Source organism: Muntiacus reevesi, chromosome 9 (assembly GCF_963930625.1).
Source record: "Muntiacus reevesi chromosome 9, mMunRee1.1, whole genome shotgun sequence".
Taxonomy (NCBI): Eukaryota; Metazoa; Chordata; class Mammalia; order Artiodactyla; family Cervidae; genus Muntiacus; species Muntiacus reevesi.
Genome location: NC_089257.1, coordinates 80,923,583 through 80,939,427, shown reverse-complemented (window position 1 = coordinate 80,939,427; position 15,845 = coordinate 80,923,583). Strand labels below are relative to the sequence as shown.

At 35.7% G+C, this 15,845-nt stretch overlaps 1 protein-coding gene across 1 annotated transcript in view; it reads right to left on the bottom strand.

Moving 5' to 3' along the window:
- CNTN5 (contactin 5) overlaps positions 1-15,845 on the bottom strand; it is a 1,527,443-nt gene that overhangs the window by 650,338 nt on the left and 861,260 nt on the right. The gene's annotated exons all lie outside the window — the stretch shown is intronic.

The window sequence follows — 15,845 nt, the reverse complement described above, 5'->3', positions numbered from 1 at the left end:
TATGTGAAATAGAAAATCTTAATTTATTCCTATGGCAGAGAATATATGTATGTATGTATATGGCAGCTGCGCTTTGCTTGTGGGAAAAATGTATAAACATATTTCTGTCAGGATAAATATTTTAACTTTTTATTGCTAAGTATAATGAAAAATTTAAAAAAACACATGAAAATATTTATGCCAGTAATTGAAATGCAGCCTATATTTTTATATCAGCCAGAATATGTTCTTAATATACTGCTGTAAAGATGTGGGGGTGCAGAAACTCTAAATAATGTTGTACAAGAAAGGTTTTATCACCTAATTTACAAAGTGAGAGATGGGTAAATTCCTGTTAGGCTGAAAATAAAAAAAGCATTGAAAAGTCCAAGAGAAGTTAACCATATTGCATTTGATATGTACATTCTATATTTCCAATTTAAATGCACATTTCTTTGGGGGGTAAGAAAGACATTATATTGATGTGGAAAACTATGGTCTTGTTCTATGCAACCTTTAAGTTATAGTTGTGAGAGACAAACATCTCACTTCTTTAACACTGTAAGAGATGAATTTAATAGTTAAGTTGGTTAATTAATTGAAAGTGAATTTTGTCTAGGCCAGCTTAAGGCAAATTTTGATATCCCAATATTTCAACTCAGCTTGCTAACCACACTTCTAGAAACAGAAACAGATACTCCAGGCTAAGGACTGCTCACAAAAGATTTTAATGAGATGAAAAAGTATGAATATAAATTGCACCTTATCTCTAATGCTTGAGAGTGAATTTTCTCAGAAATTATGTTTAGAAAGATATTGTGCTGTGATGAACATAAATGCTCACACTCAATTTCACTTATTGCAAGTGAGATTTCTATTTCTTCTGTCTCCTAAGGAAGAGCTTATATGGTAAATCTAGTTAGATTTTGGCAATAAGCAGTACTTTTTTGGGAAAACATAATTTAATATACTATCTTTTTTTTTTTTCATTGATAGAAGAGGTAAGAGTGACTTAGGTACCAGGTATGAATAAAAACCTTCAAGTCTGTCAAATTTCAGTCACACAATTTCTGAAACCCTTATATCGGTCTGATGGAGTTATGATATTTCTGCAATGTCCGCTTATAGATTTGTGCTCTGCAGCTAAACTGAAATCATGGTTAAGGTACAAAAACTGTAAGCACTGGAATTTTCTCTCCCAGTTTCAAAGAAACATTTCTTATTTAGATGCAGGATCAATACTCAACATTTTGTTAAAAGCCCCAAATATTTTGTACTGAAGAGACTCAGAATATTAGTATGGAGAGGAAACTATCTCAAAGTAACTCATTTCAACAGAGATTTACACTTACTAGGGAAACTAAATAATATTTAAAGAGCTTTGCATTTCTCTGGGTAGAGGCTAAACCACAATTACTGAGATGCCACAATTAAAGCACCCCACCCCATACCCATGTATCCATCCAAACGTGGGCAGGTTCTTTGAGGTTAATTGTGTATACTATACTTGACTTTCACTTGTGCATCATGGTAGGTGGTCAGTTTCTACCATCTCCCAGCTAATAGTGGGGAGAAAGAAAGCAGAAAGTCAACATCCTATAGTTTTAAGGTCAAGAACCAGTAGTGACATTCATATCCCATTGACTAGAGCACAGTTATGTGACTACACTTAGCTATGAAAGAGATTGGGTGTGGTATTAGTTTTTAAGCCAGTCCCTGATAAATCCAACTGGGAAGCATCATTAAATAATATATAACTCAAATATTCTTGTTTAGATTTTTAAAAAGATGTTAGATAAAAAGACAATTGGAAATCTATAAACTGACTATTCTTTTGACCCACCCTTGAGAAAGTTCTTTTGGATTTAAAAGAGTGCTATATGGCCCACACAGCCTTTTACAGGCTTTCAAAATGAACACATGCACACTCATGGCTGATTCATGTCAATGTATGGCAAAAACCACTACAATATTGTAAAGTAATTAGCCTCCAATTAAAATAAATTAATTAATTTTTAAAAAATGGTTACTAATTTTTAAATGATCTAGTTTTAAGCTTGGCGTATCATAGGAGGAAACAGAGAATTTATCTGAAAAGATAAGATTCGACTACTTGGGTCTTAGGTGTTCTTGAATGTTTTAATAACAATTAGCATTTATTGAATATGTACAGTGTGTCTTGCCCTGTTTTAAGTACTTACCACTCAGTAACTAACTTCATCCTCACAAAGAACCTTTGAAGGGTTACTGCCATATTAGGGATGAGAAGACTGACACTCAATGGGGTGAAATACTTTCACATGAGATACTTAATAAATGAAGTTGATAAGCATATAGAAATAAATGTATGACACAGCACTAAAGAAAGAAAAAAAAGTGAGAATGAGGCAAAAGACAAAAGATTCCAGTTCAGTATAGGCATCTCCTCGACAACATTGACAGAATGTAGTAAATAACAGAGTTGGCTGTCAAGCTGAGCAGAAAAAAACATGATTCATAAACCATGAAAAGCGGTAACAAGGCAAAGAGTAGGACTGGGTCAGAATTTCTTCTCAAAGAGAGAAAAGTTTCCAAGGTAAAGCCACATTTGTTCTTTTAAATATTTCTAAGAAAAATTGACCAAGCAGTGATCATTTTTAATTAAAAAAATAAAAGCTAAAACAGATCTCTTAACCTTTCAAAATCCATCTCAGGCTCCCTCTCCAACATGCCTTTAATAATCTCTGTCACCTCCACCAGTGGGAGACTTCATCATTGCTTCTCTTCAGTGTGGTCCCCTACTTTGACTTATCACACTTGATTATATGTGTTTATGTCATTGTCTTCCTTGATAGTTTTTAAGTTCCTTAAAAACTGTGCCTTAAAATTTTTTTTAATGTGTACTCCCAGTACCTTCCAAAATACTGAACATTCTCAATAAATATTTATTGAATTGAATTAAAAGTCTTCATGGCATATAGGAAGGAGGCTTGACCTAGGTTGGCACAAGGAAATTTAGCAAATATTTGAAGCATGTGATGCTGCTCTCTTTTGGTGTCCATAGCAATCAACTTTTTTTTTTTTTTTTTTTGAACAAGGTCTAGAGAATCCTCTTTAACACAGGTAGATATTATCTATCATGAGAACCTGGCTAGAAAATGAAAGCTATTTCGCAGGGCAGCCACAACAGTCAGCACTGCAGAAACGGCTTGGCTGAGCATGACTGCATGATCTTGCATCCTTAGCCTAAGGGTCTCAATTCATGTTAAGACCACCAATATACCCATGTAAGAAGGATCATGGAAAACAGAATGTTGAAGCTTTAGAGAAAAGAAAAATAGAAATTTGGGATAAAAATATTTGCTGTTACTCCTGTGAGGGTTTTAGAAGTTTAGAGTACATCAGTGTTAATGAAATTTTATTTTTTTCTACCCCTAGCATTTAGAAAGTTATATCTTCTTTTCTTTAATTTTGCTTTACTACTGTCCTGATTAAAAAATTTATAAGAGAGAGTAAGGGGATGGCCAGCAATCTGTGCCCATCAGGGAACCATTTCCAAACCAGAACATACATTTCAGGTCTGCCAATATAAACACTTAATGAAGGAAATTTGCTGAAATGCTGGGCAAGACTTATGTGTGTTTTTTCCTACCTTCGGTGTACAAGATCAATGATGGCAATCAATCAACTACTTGGAAGGATTGATCTTTGTAATTGTGAAATTGAATAGTAAGCGAAATGAAGGTATGGAAGGCTAAAAATAAGGCTTCCCTTAAACTTTCAGAATTTAGGTCTTAAAGCACAGCCTTTGTGTTGACAGATTCACCAGCTTTTCTTCACTTTCTTCACATTGAGGGACAGTATTAGCCTTACTTACTTTGTGCTTAAAATATCTCAGCCTTTCTGAGTGCAGGGTGAACACCTCCATGTCAAAATTATAGCTGTTATGAGCCTCTCCAATGCTGTTTAAAGGAAATAAACACTTATACACCCTACCTCCAATAAAAAAAAAATGTATTGGTCTCTTAATCCATTGGTTTTGTTTGTTACAGGTTTATAATCTTTGTCAAGGCTCCCCTGGTGTTTCAGACAGTAAGGAGTCTGCCTAGAATGCAGGAGACCTGGTTTCGATCCCTGGGTTGGGAAGATCCCCTGGAGAAGGAAACAGCAACCCACTCCAGTATTCTTGCCTGGAACATCCCGTGGACGGAAGAGCCTCATGGGCTACAGTTCATGAGGTCATAAAGAGTCAGACATGACTGAGTGGCTGATACACACAACCTTTGTTAGTCAGAGCAGCTGTGTTTTGAAGAGTGACTGTTTGTCTCTCCTCTGCGAAAAAGAAGTCAGTTGGAAACAAGCAGCAGAAATGATAGTTGGTTACTTTGGTTTCAAATGACCCAAATTAAATGACCCCAAATGTTCTGCTCTGTTAGGCAGTATCCTGATGATCAGATTTAACTTTCATCAACTCTGAGGTCTTTGAAGTGTGCTTTTTACCCCCTGTCATGGAGTAGCATACAAATTTTTTTTTTTGTTTTTAGAGTTGGAGGCTTTTATATTACATGCTGCTGCTGCTGCTGCTAAGTCATTTCATTCGTGCCCGACTCTGCTAGGTTTGACCAATTATAAACACCAGGATTTAAAAGAAGGTTCTCATTTGTGTGTTTCAATTTAAGTTCATCATTCACCATTTCATTTTCACTATGCTATATGTGTTTAAATAAGAGAATGAGAAGCATTATAAGAAAATATCTGTTGAAGTGGAAGGCTGCATTTAGACAAGAATCTCTTAAGCTGTTTTAATTGAAGTATAATGGGTTTCAGGAGTACAGCAAAGTGATTCAGTTATATATGTATATATGTATATGTATATATATATATAGGTGTGTGTGTGTCTATGTGTTTCAATATATGTTCTTTTTCAGATTCTTTTCCATTATAGGTTATTATAAGATATGGAATACAGTTCCCTGTGCTATATAGTAGGTCCTTGTTGTTTATCTATTTTATATATAGTAGTGTGTATCTGTTAATCCTAAGCTTTCACTGAATTATCGAAATAACTTGTCTTTATCATCTATTCTTCTCCTACAGTTACGAAGAACCTACTGATGGGCTGTTTACCACATAGAATGGTGTCCTACATGTCTGAAGCACCCATCTTGTAACTAATATGTACCAGATCCTACAATAGGCTCTTTCCATAATTCCACTTTATAGGTAAGGACATCAAGATTAGAGAGATTATATAACTTGCTCAGGTGCCATAGATTTCATGGGGAGGAAATTCAAGATAAGGTGCTTCCACTATTCTCTCCCAAGAGCTTATAATGTAATGAGGAAGACAAATAGCAAAATTATACTTCCTAATATCTGAACATTATATATATCATTTGTAATACTATGATAAATTTATCCCACAAGTTTGTCATAAAGATTAAATAAAAATGTGTATGAAGAGGATGATTTATATTTATTATGTATATTTATATAATCAGGCAGAGGATTTAAATGCCTTGTCTAATGTATAAATTCCTGATATAAATGGATTCTTCTTTCAAAATGATATATCTCTTTACTCACCATACTGTTAATGAACCAAGCAATGAATTTTTTCCTATCATTCCCTTTGAGGTGATTCATAAGGAACATTGAAGGCAGCTGTCTAATTCTTACAACCCAAAATATTTTGTACTAAGTTTAGCCACATAGTCTAGTATAATAATGGCAGTATGTAAGATCCTTTGTGAGACTGTGAGATTCCTGAAGCAGAAGCTAAGCCTTATCCTTCTGGCTGTTATAGTCCATTAATACAGGTTCTGAAACATTGAACAGGTGTGTGTCCAATATGCCAATATTTCCCATGATGATTCACATGAATAGAATCAATCAAATTATAGCAACTAGAAGTATTATTAAGGCAGAGAATTTTAGAAGGAACACTAGGCAGGAGGGGACAGGTTCTAAGCTCTAGTCTAAACTTGTATCTCAACGCAGCCGCTGACGTGCTGTGAAATCTTGTACAACTCACTGACACTTTCTCGAATTTATACCTTGTTGATCTATCAGATAAATATAAAAATATTTGCCTACCCATTTCAAATAAAGTTATAAAAGACTCAAAAGATTTCTTCCTTTCTATTACAACCCCATTTAATGCTGCCATCCAAAAATACTGAGTCGACAAAAATAGACAAAATTATTAGCTATTGAACTAAGATTTCCTGCTTCTCATCCCAGCCGTATGTTTACTGTATTATTCCATCAGAAAAAAGTTACATGTTATTAAGTACAATCTGATATGCCTCATATTTGGAATATAGTCTAGAATTGACAAAACAATTGCATAATTTCCAATCACCCTCCAGGATAAACATCCTTATTCTGACATTTTATAGGAAAGAACATAGACTTAGGAAATTTATTGATAGAATGGCTTAGCCAAAGTCACACAGCTTGCAAGAGGCCAAGCCAGGACTTGGGCTCAGCATCCTGTCTTTACACTTTGTTCTGCTTTGAACAGCTGTTAAAGTACTTGCTGAATACCATGATTGTGTTATGTTCTAATTAAATGAGCTAATCTTTATATTGTTTCCAATAACATTTAATGGTTATATTTTCTTATATTTTTTCTTTTATGGATCCTAATTTTTGCTGTAGAAAGTATTTTCATTAATTGTAAACCAGGAAATTAATCTCTGTTTATCCTACTTAGAAAAATGCTGTACCCTTAGTGAAGGAGAACACAGAGGATTCATAAACAGATAAAATGGCTCAACCTTACCTTACATATTTTTGCCAAATTCATTCGATGTAATATACAACATTTTATAATTCTGGACAGTTACGTGCGTGCATGCAAGCTAAGTCATTTCAGCTGTGTCCGACTCTTCACAGCCCCATGGACTATAGGCCACCAGGCTCTTCTATCCATGGGATTCTCCACCAAAGAACACTGGAATGGGCTGCTATGCCCTCCTTCAGGGCATCTTCCCAACCCAGGGATCGAACCCTCATTGGCAGGTGGGTTTTTTACCACAAGCACCACCTGGGAAGCCCAGTCACATTTATCAGCAGGATATAATATTGCAAGTATAATAGAAAGAAAATACTTAACCTGCCTTAAGGTAGATAAAACTTGTGGAAATCTCAGTAAAACTTTCTAAATTGAGCTGGACAAAAGTAGAAAGCTTTTGAATTTTAACTTACAAGTTAGGTCTAGAAGGTGAAATCTCCTGGTAGGTTGAAGTGAGTGAGTGAAAGTTGCTCAGTTGTATCCAACTCTTTGCTACCCCATGGACTATGCAGTCCATGGAATTCTCCAGGCCAGATACTGGAGTGGGTGGCCTTTTCCTTCTCTAGGAGATCGTCCCAACTCAGGAATTGAACCAGGGTCTCCTGCATTGCAGGCAGATTCTTTACCAACTGAGGTATCATGGAAGCCCAGGTTTAGCGAAAATTTGTCTCTTAGTGGCCAAGTTCATTGCATAAGGTAAATGGCTGTTCAGATACTTGGTAAAAGTGTAAGAATATTTGTTTACACATGTAAGTGTGGTAAAATCTTATATAGCATGAAAACTAGATGTAAACTGTTTTTCTAAAATAAACTCTGGTAAACAGAAATAACTTCTGTTAAGTTTCAGGCATACTTACGTAGCCTGTATTACCTTAAGACATACTAGGTGAATCAAGAAACAGGTGAGGTTTCCATAATACACAGAATCCTAATATTTAGTAATTGGAGAAGTAAATGGCAACCCACTCCAGTACTCTTGCCTGGAAAATCCCATGGACGAAGGAGCCTGGTAGGCTGCAGTCCATGGAGTCGCTAAGAGTTGGACATGACTGAGCGACTTCACTTTTCACTTTCATGCATGGACAAAGCATATTGTATTTTATTATAGTTACCCAGAAAAAGACACTGGATATTGTGGCCACTTAATGCTAACTTCCAACATACTGAAATTAGCGATGTATACAGTTTCTCTGATAGATACAATAGTATTACAATTATTGTTGGTCTAATCAGAATTTCAAAATTAAATTATTTCATATGATATTATTGCTTGATTATTTTCTCTCAGTGAGTGTTAATCTACATAATGAGGGTGGGGCTCATTCTTCAATCAGTCAAAGACAGTTAGAGAAATGGTTGAAGTTTCCTAAAGAACAAGGAATTCTCCTCAGGATTACAACATAGAAACTGCCTAAGTTTCCAACCTGCTGTCCTGGTGGAATTCAAATTCCATCCTGCCAACCTGATCTATAAATTTTGAATTTGTCAGTCCTCACAATTACATGACAAGAGATAATTCCTTAAAATGAATCTTTCTCTCACCTGCTATCTCTTCTCTCTCTCTCTCTCTCTCTCTCTCTCTCTCTCTCTATATATATATATATATATATATGTATGTATATGCATATATATATAACACACTACATACTGTATAGTGTATGCTATACTATAACACACATACACAAAACCCATCTTGCCTCTCTGGAGTGCCCTAACTGATACACTCTTCTACCCATATTTCCCCTAAACTGTGAATTTTTAACTTTTTAAACTGTAAAGCACTCTGAATCCTTATGAAAGAAGGTGAATGACATATTAATATGTGAAAATATAATAATGTAACATACATGAATATTTTCAGCATACCTAAATATGCCTCACATAATTCCACAAACAAAAATAATACCCAGGGCTAAAATGCATCTAGCAAATGTGGAATTCAAGCCAGAAACAATAATATAGATAGAGTCTGAATAGGTCAAAAATAAAATAAAAGAGTGTTGCAGGTAAACAGAAAACAACAAGGAATCAGGTTTGCTAGCATACTTAGCAAGCATTCAGCGAGGCAAAAGTGAGCCACTCCATAGGAATTCATGGTTTCTTTGGAGGAGGAGTTAAAGGAGATTAAGTATTATTAGTACTATATAATCATATTTCTTCAGTCAAAAACATTTCAAGTTCACCCAGTGTTCGGTGCATACCCAGAAAGCATTTGCTGCCACTTCAATGGCACAGGTTGATTTCAATGGGCTACAATGTGCTACATGGGATGCAGGTCTGAAATCCAGCCTCTGTAAACTGCCCAAGCTGGGCTGCAAGCCCTAGGATGGAAGGGAACCCCTTCTAATTCCCCCCAAGTTCCTGAGATGCCAGAGGTGATCCTGACACAAATATGCTCTCCAGATTATTTCTTCTCTTTTACTTCAAAAATGAATATCTCAGTTCCTATTCTCTTCATCTGACTTTCTCAAAGTATGAAATAAATCTTATTTATGAGCTACATTGGCAATGCTGTTACAATGCTTAAACTTTAACAAGGAAGGTCATCTTCTATTAAACATGCACATATAGCAATTAATAAGACGAGTGTTCCTGTTTGGGCTGCTATGACAAAATACCATGGACTAAAAGGCTTGTAAATTTAACTCTAACAGTTCTAGAGGCTGGCAGTTACAGATCAGGGCCCTCTTCCCAGTTACAAATTTCTCCTTGTATCTTCACATGGCAGAAGTGAGTTGGTTCTCTGGGTCTAAAAGTAAAATAAAAATAAAGGTACTTCCTCAAAGCCCCACCTCCTATATCATCTCATTGGACCATCAGGATTTTAACATATGAATTTCAGTGAGACACAACATTCAAAACTTAGCAACAGATAAACTCTTTCCATGTTACTACTGTTTGGTTTAGATTAACTAACTTTTCTACTTTTTTAGTACTCTTTATCTCTTATTCCTATACCCCTTTAAAGAAGGAAAGACTCAGTTCCTGTACTTCATATAAGCTTATGGAAGAACCAAAAACTAAACAAAACTCTTTCTTGTTCTTTGAAAAACTCTTTTGCTTTATGAATGAAATTATTCTCACTCAAAGTCATTAGAGACAACCAAATCACATTATCTTCAAACTTTTAAAATAAACTTATAGTATTTCATAATATTTGGAAATCGAGAGTGTATTTCTCACCAAGTGAGGTTAAATTAGTAAGGGGAATGGCATTTGCCAAGTGCCTAAAATATAAAGATCAATATATTTTAACTTGCTGAAAACACACCAAGATTATGGTTACATTTAACAACACAGTCACTTACTCTAGCTGAAGTTTTAAAAAGCTTGCTGCCTAAACTTAATACTTCAATTCAATTTACCAATATATTTTGGTTGATTACTGTGTACCATACTCTATAGCAAAATTGTGGCACTCCTATAAAAAAGGCTTTGAACACAAGCAATAATGAATACAAAGTCATGCAATCCTGACTTGGTGTAGGCTGGACTTTGGATGCCATACTCTCGTCAAAGGTACTTCTGAGCAGCCTGCACATTTCCATTCTTCTTAGTAATAGGATGCACACATAGGTCAAATGGGAATCCCAGAATCTTTCAGAGAGATGTGTTTTGTTTATTCACTTAAAATGAAAGATCACATACCTTCCAAGGTATATTTGCCTGATCTTTGAAATTTACATGTAAATTTACATTTACATAAATGTAAATCTGAGGTGTAAAGGGTTCCTTCAAAATGCAATCTGTTTTGAGGTAAAACTTTGTTACTAACCACATTTTCCCTATCATATATTTCTTCAAAGTAAAAACTAATTTTTATCTAATATATATGCATATGTACATATGTGTGTAAGTTATTTGATAAGTGATTATGTCATCATCATTTTTATTACTTAGTGATATGAAACATTGAGAAAGGTCCTACAAGTGATTTCCAAGATGGGTAGCTTTTAAGGTTTAAGTTAATTATGTGAACTTCCAAATTTATATTCTTATAAATGAATTTTTAAAGTCAATGGAAGAATTACTATTCTGTACTGTGAGAAGAGTAGTGAGAAAAACATATGGGGATTAACTGTAATGACCTTAAAATTGAAAAGAGAGTGAGCAACACAGAAAAAGGTGGTAAAATCAAAAAAAGTTTAATAGAGACCAGGAAGCTAAAAATAATTCAGTTCTTAATCTAACATTGATTTTTATTACATCTGAACCCTGTAAAGCAGCAAGTTCCTTACACACATACACACACACACACACACACACACGCACAGACACACACCTAATTTATTATTTAGGTTCACACATGTGCCAGATGTTGTAGGCTACAGAAGATTCTAAATAATTTGCCTCATGGAAACAGAAGAAGGCCATTTTTGACATATGTCTTGAACAAAGCCATAGATATCTTGTTACTAATATTTCTTCCACACACCTAAAACTCTATTGCCCATGAGGTAAAGTTCAAAGCTCTAGGCCATTTGCTGTTTGGCACTTGTTTACCTCTCAACTTCAGTTCTAAGTTATTTCTTCTTCCTTCACTAAGCAGAGGTTCTATACTCCAGGTAGAAATAAAATCCCACTAAGTTATTATTCTAAGGATTAAATAAGACTACATATATAAAAATATATACATATATGCTGGCGCAGTGTATATAGTGAGAAAATCAAGATATTTACTAGTATCAATGACAATACCTCCATGTAGTATTGTTTTCACATTTCAGGAATTATGATCATGAAACTATGTGCATGGTTAACTGGTGTGGTTCCCTGAGGTTGAAACAAGAAATGAAGTAGCCCTGTTAGAACTCAAGTGAAAAAAATGATATCTTGCATAAATCTTACATTAAATCAGACACATTAAATATAGTCATATGATATATGTGTGTGTATAGTTCAGTTTTATTTCTGCTTTATTCAGCTTTATTTCTGCTTTATTGACTATACCAAAGGCTTTGACTATGTGGATCACAATAAACTGTGGAAAATTCTTCAAGAGATGGGAATACCAGGCCACCTGACCTGCCTCTTGAGAAATCTGTATGCAGGTCAGGAAGCAAGAGTTAGAACAGGACATGGAAGAACAGACTGGTTCCAAATAGGAAAAGGAGTACGTCAAGGTTGTATATTGTCACCCTGCTTATTTAACTTCTATGCAGAGTACATCATGAGGAATGCTGGGCTGGAAGAAGCACAAGCTGGAATCAAGATTGCCAGGAGAAATATCAATTACCTCAAATATGCAGATGACGCCACCCTTAAGGCAGAAAGTGAAGAACACTTAAAGAGCCTCTTGATGAAAGTGAAAGAGGACAGCAAAAAAAAAAGTTGGCTTAAAGCTCAACATTCAGAAAACTATGATCATGGCATCCAGTCCCATCACTTCATGGGAAATAGATGGGAAAACAGTGTCAGACTTTATTTTTTGGGCTCCAAAATCACTGCAGATGGTGGTTGCAGTCATGAAATTAAAAGATGCTTACTCCTTGAAAGGAAAGTTAGGACCAACCTAGATAGCATATTAAAAAGCAGAGACATTACTTTGCCAACAAAAGTCTGTCTAGTCAAGGCTATGGCTTTTCCGGTAGTCATGTATGGATGTGAGAGTTGGACTATGAAGAAAACTGAGTGCCGAAGAATTGATACTTTTGAACTTTGGGGTTGGAGAAGACTCTTGAGAGTCCCTTGGACTGCAAGGAGATCGAACCAGTCCATCCTAAAGGAGATCAGTCCTGGGTGTTCATTGGAAGGACTGATGCTGAAGCTGAAACTCCAGTACTTTGGCCACCTGATGCAAAGAGCTGACTCAGTTGAAAAGACCCTGATGCTGGGAAAGATTGAAGGCAGGAGCAGAAGGGGACAACAGAGGATGAGATGGTTGGATGGCATCACCGACTTAATGGACATGAATTTGAGTATACTTTGGGAGATTGTGATGGACAGGGAGGCCGGGCATGCTGCAGTCCATGGGGTCACAAACAGTTAGACACAACTGAGCAACTGAATTGAACTGAACTGATAGCTCAGCAGTAGAGAATCCATCTGCCAATGCAGGAATCATGGGTTTGATCCCTAGGTCAGAAAGATCCCCTGAAGATGGAAATGGCAACCCACTCCAGTATTCTTCCCTAGGAAATCCTATGGACAGAGGAGTCTGGCAGGTTACAGTCCATGGGTTGCAGAGTCAGACACGACTTAACAACTAAACAACAACAATGACAACAATATAGGTAAACAACAACTATATATATATTATTTTGACCCTGTTTCCCGGTCCTGGCTACATACCAGTCAGTTGCCTTCTTGAATAGCTTGAATAGCTGAGTAAGTACACTTCCCAATCTCTTCCATTAACAGACTTTTATACCCTGGGTTATGATGTTCCAGCTCTAATTGCCCCAGGGTCAGGATATCACACAACTATAACTTTCCTGCTCCTGCTGACAATATTCAAATTAGCCAACCCTCAGGAAGTCTGATAAACTGAGCCTATGCCACCCCATCTGAAAAACCTAAGTTGCCCCAGTTCCAGCTTGTTAAGTTCCAGCTTGCTGTTGTATCCTCTGGATGGTTCTGCCTAGCAGCCTTCTCTCTTTCAAATCTGTAAATAGCAGAGTCTGCCTTTCATCTGCCCAGTGTCAAGGTGTTGTATCCCAGCAACAAAAAAAAAAAAAAAAAAAAAAGAAAGAAAGAAAGAAAAGGAAAATAAAAGAAAGGGACAAGGAAAGATAAAAAGGCATTAAAAGAAAGGAGAAGAAAAGATTAGAGGTATTAAAACAGGCTTTTCATTTATACAAAACTTTGGTGCATTTTACCTCTACAGATCTTTAATTATGTTTCATGAGTATCAATGATGACTTTGGCTCACAAATCCTAACAGAAACCAGGCATCAAAATTTTTTCTGAGTTAATGGATTCAATCTTCATTACTCAGTCTTCTTATGACCCACAATATATTTAAGCAAAACTGTGAAATGGTATAGTCTTGCAAAGAGTCGGACACAACTGAGCGACTGAACTGAACTGATGATCAGCCTTACAAAATAAACATATAGTTTCTGCTTGGGAAAAGGATTTACTTGGTATCTCAATTTTTCACTATTGAGAACATACATAAGATGGTATTCAAATAAAGGAGACACAATCAAGGACAGCCTAAGGAATCATGCCACTGTTTATTGCTTCCTTTATGTTTTACAAGAAGGAAAATTCTGATATAAACCTTTATTGAAATAGCTATTTCAGGGGACATTGTGTTAACCTTGTATATCTTAGACTTTAAGCTCTTTCATAAAGTAAGGTCTATAAAGTCAATATCTTTGAACAATCCTGATGCATCGTGAATGACAATGAATGTATGTTGAATGAATGAATGAATCCCAGATATTGTTAGCTTCATTCTCTTTGTATGATAATATGATGAATTATAAAAACTTTGAGAATATAGTATAGTTTTTTTTTTAAACTGGATGTAGAATTATAGATTATTGATTCCCAGTAGGAAACAGGCAAGGAATCAGCATAATTAATAAACAATCTTAATAGGGGCCCATCTTCCCTTGCTGGGAACCCTGGAAACCACTAGGCACAGAAAACAAAATCATTGCCTTTCAGAAGTCTCTTCTAAAGCAAATTAGGAATCTGGTGATGTGAACTGTGAAATAAGCATCACTGCAGCACCTTGCATTTATGTTAATAAGCATTTTGGAGACAACTCTGTCGTTTCTCCAATTAGTAAAGAGATTCCTGGGACAACAGGTAGAAATGGGCTCATTTATTGCTACAGCAACCTTCTTCATTCTGTTTCTATAGTCTCTTTAATTTATATTTTGATTTTTTCCTCAATTGACTTTCAAACAATGTAGAAGATAGCATTCTAGGTTTTTGTGGGGAAAGTATCAAGATCAAAAGAACATGGTCAAATGACAAGGAGTGTTCACAGGAAATAGCTCCACTGAAGTCTTTCACTGTTGCAGGACCATCTACAGGCCATATTCTTTTCATCACACATTTAATATACTCTTGAAAGCTCTTACCTCCCTTTTCTATGCCCAATCAAATATATCAATAATATGATAAATCTTTTATTTCTACAAAATTGATAAGCACATGCTAAAGAACTGCTTCATCACAGTGGGTTGTTGCACTAGCCTAAGTGGTCTCTTCTCTCAGTCCTACTGAAGTCAATCTTGCATAGTGTTTCTCTTGACAGATTAATTTTCTTAAATTATTATCTTCATCATATCCTTTTCTTAATAAATAGTGTTTCTGTGATACCCATTTTCAAAAGATCAAATTCTAAACTCCTTTCTTGACAGTGGGAAAACCTGATATACCCTTAATTCTTTAACCACTTGTGGATAATGCTACCAAATCTTAGCAGTGCCCTGTCTTGCACCCCTCTACCTGATTCTTGCCTGGCTCCTAGACTCAGTTCAGTTCTCTCTTCCTACATGGAATCTTCCCATTCCAATTCAGCTTCCTTCTTTATTATGAAATTAAGGCCTATTTCAAAATTGTACTATTTGATCATTGTACTGTCTTGATTTCTGGTTTAATTTATTTCTGGATCTATGTTTTGTCCCCTTATCACAGCCATTACCTCTATACTTCTTTACATGTGCCCTCTGATTGAAACTGTCAACTGCAAAATGGTACTTGCCATCTACTAATCCGTTTACAATCTAGAAGGACTAAATCCTGTGCTGCAGCAACACCCCCTGAACAGAGTTCAAGGTAGAGAGCAGAAATGAGGCCCTCTGTGCTCTGGGAAAAACTGGCAGAATAGGTCTTCAGGTAGTTAGATATTTTCAAGAGACTATTTTATGAGCCCAATTTTTGTATCTGTTCATATCTAGAAAAGCACTAAAATCCTTCATGGTGATGGCTGTTCCTCACTATTTTATGAGCACAATTTTTGTATCTGTTCATATCTAGAAAAGCACTAAAACCTTTCATGGTGATGACTGAAGAAAGCTTCATGAGACTAGCAGAAAACTGGAGGAAAAAAAATATATATATATACACATATACACACACACATATATATGTGTGCTTGATTGAATGTATTTCTCCTTCACCAAAA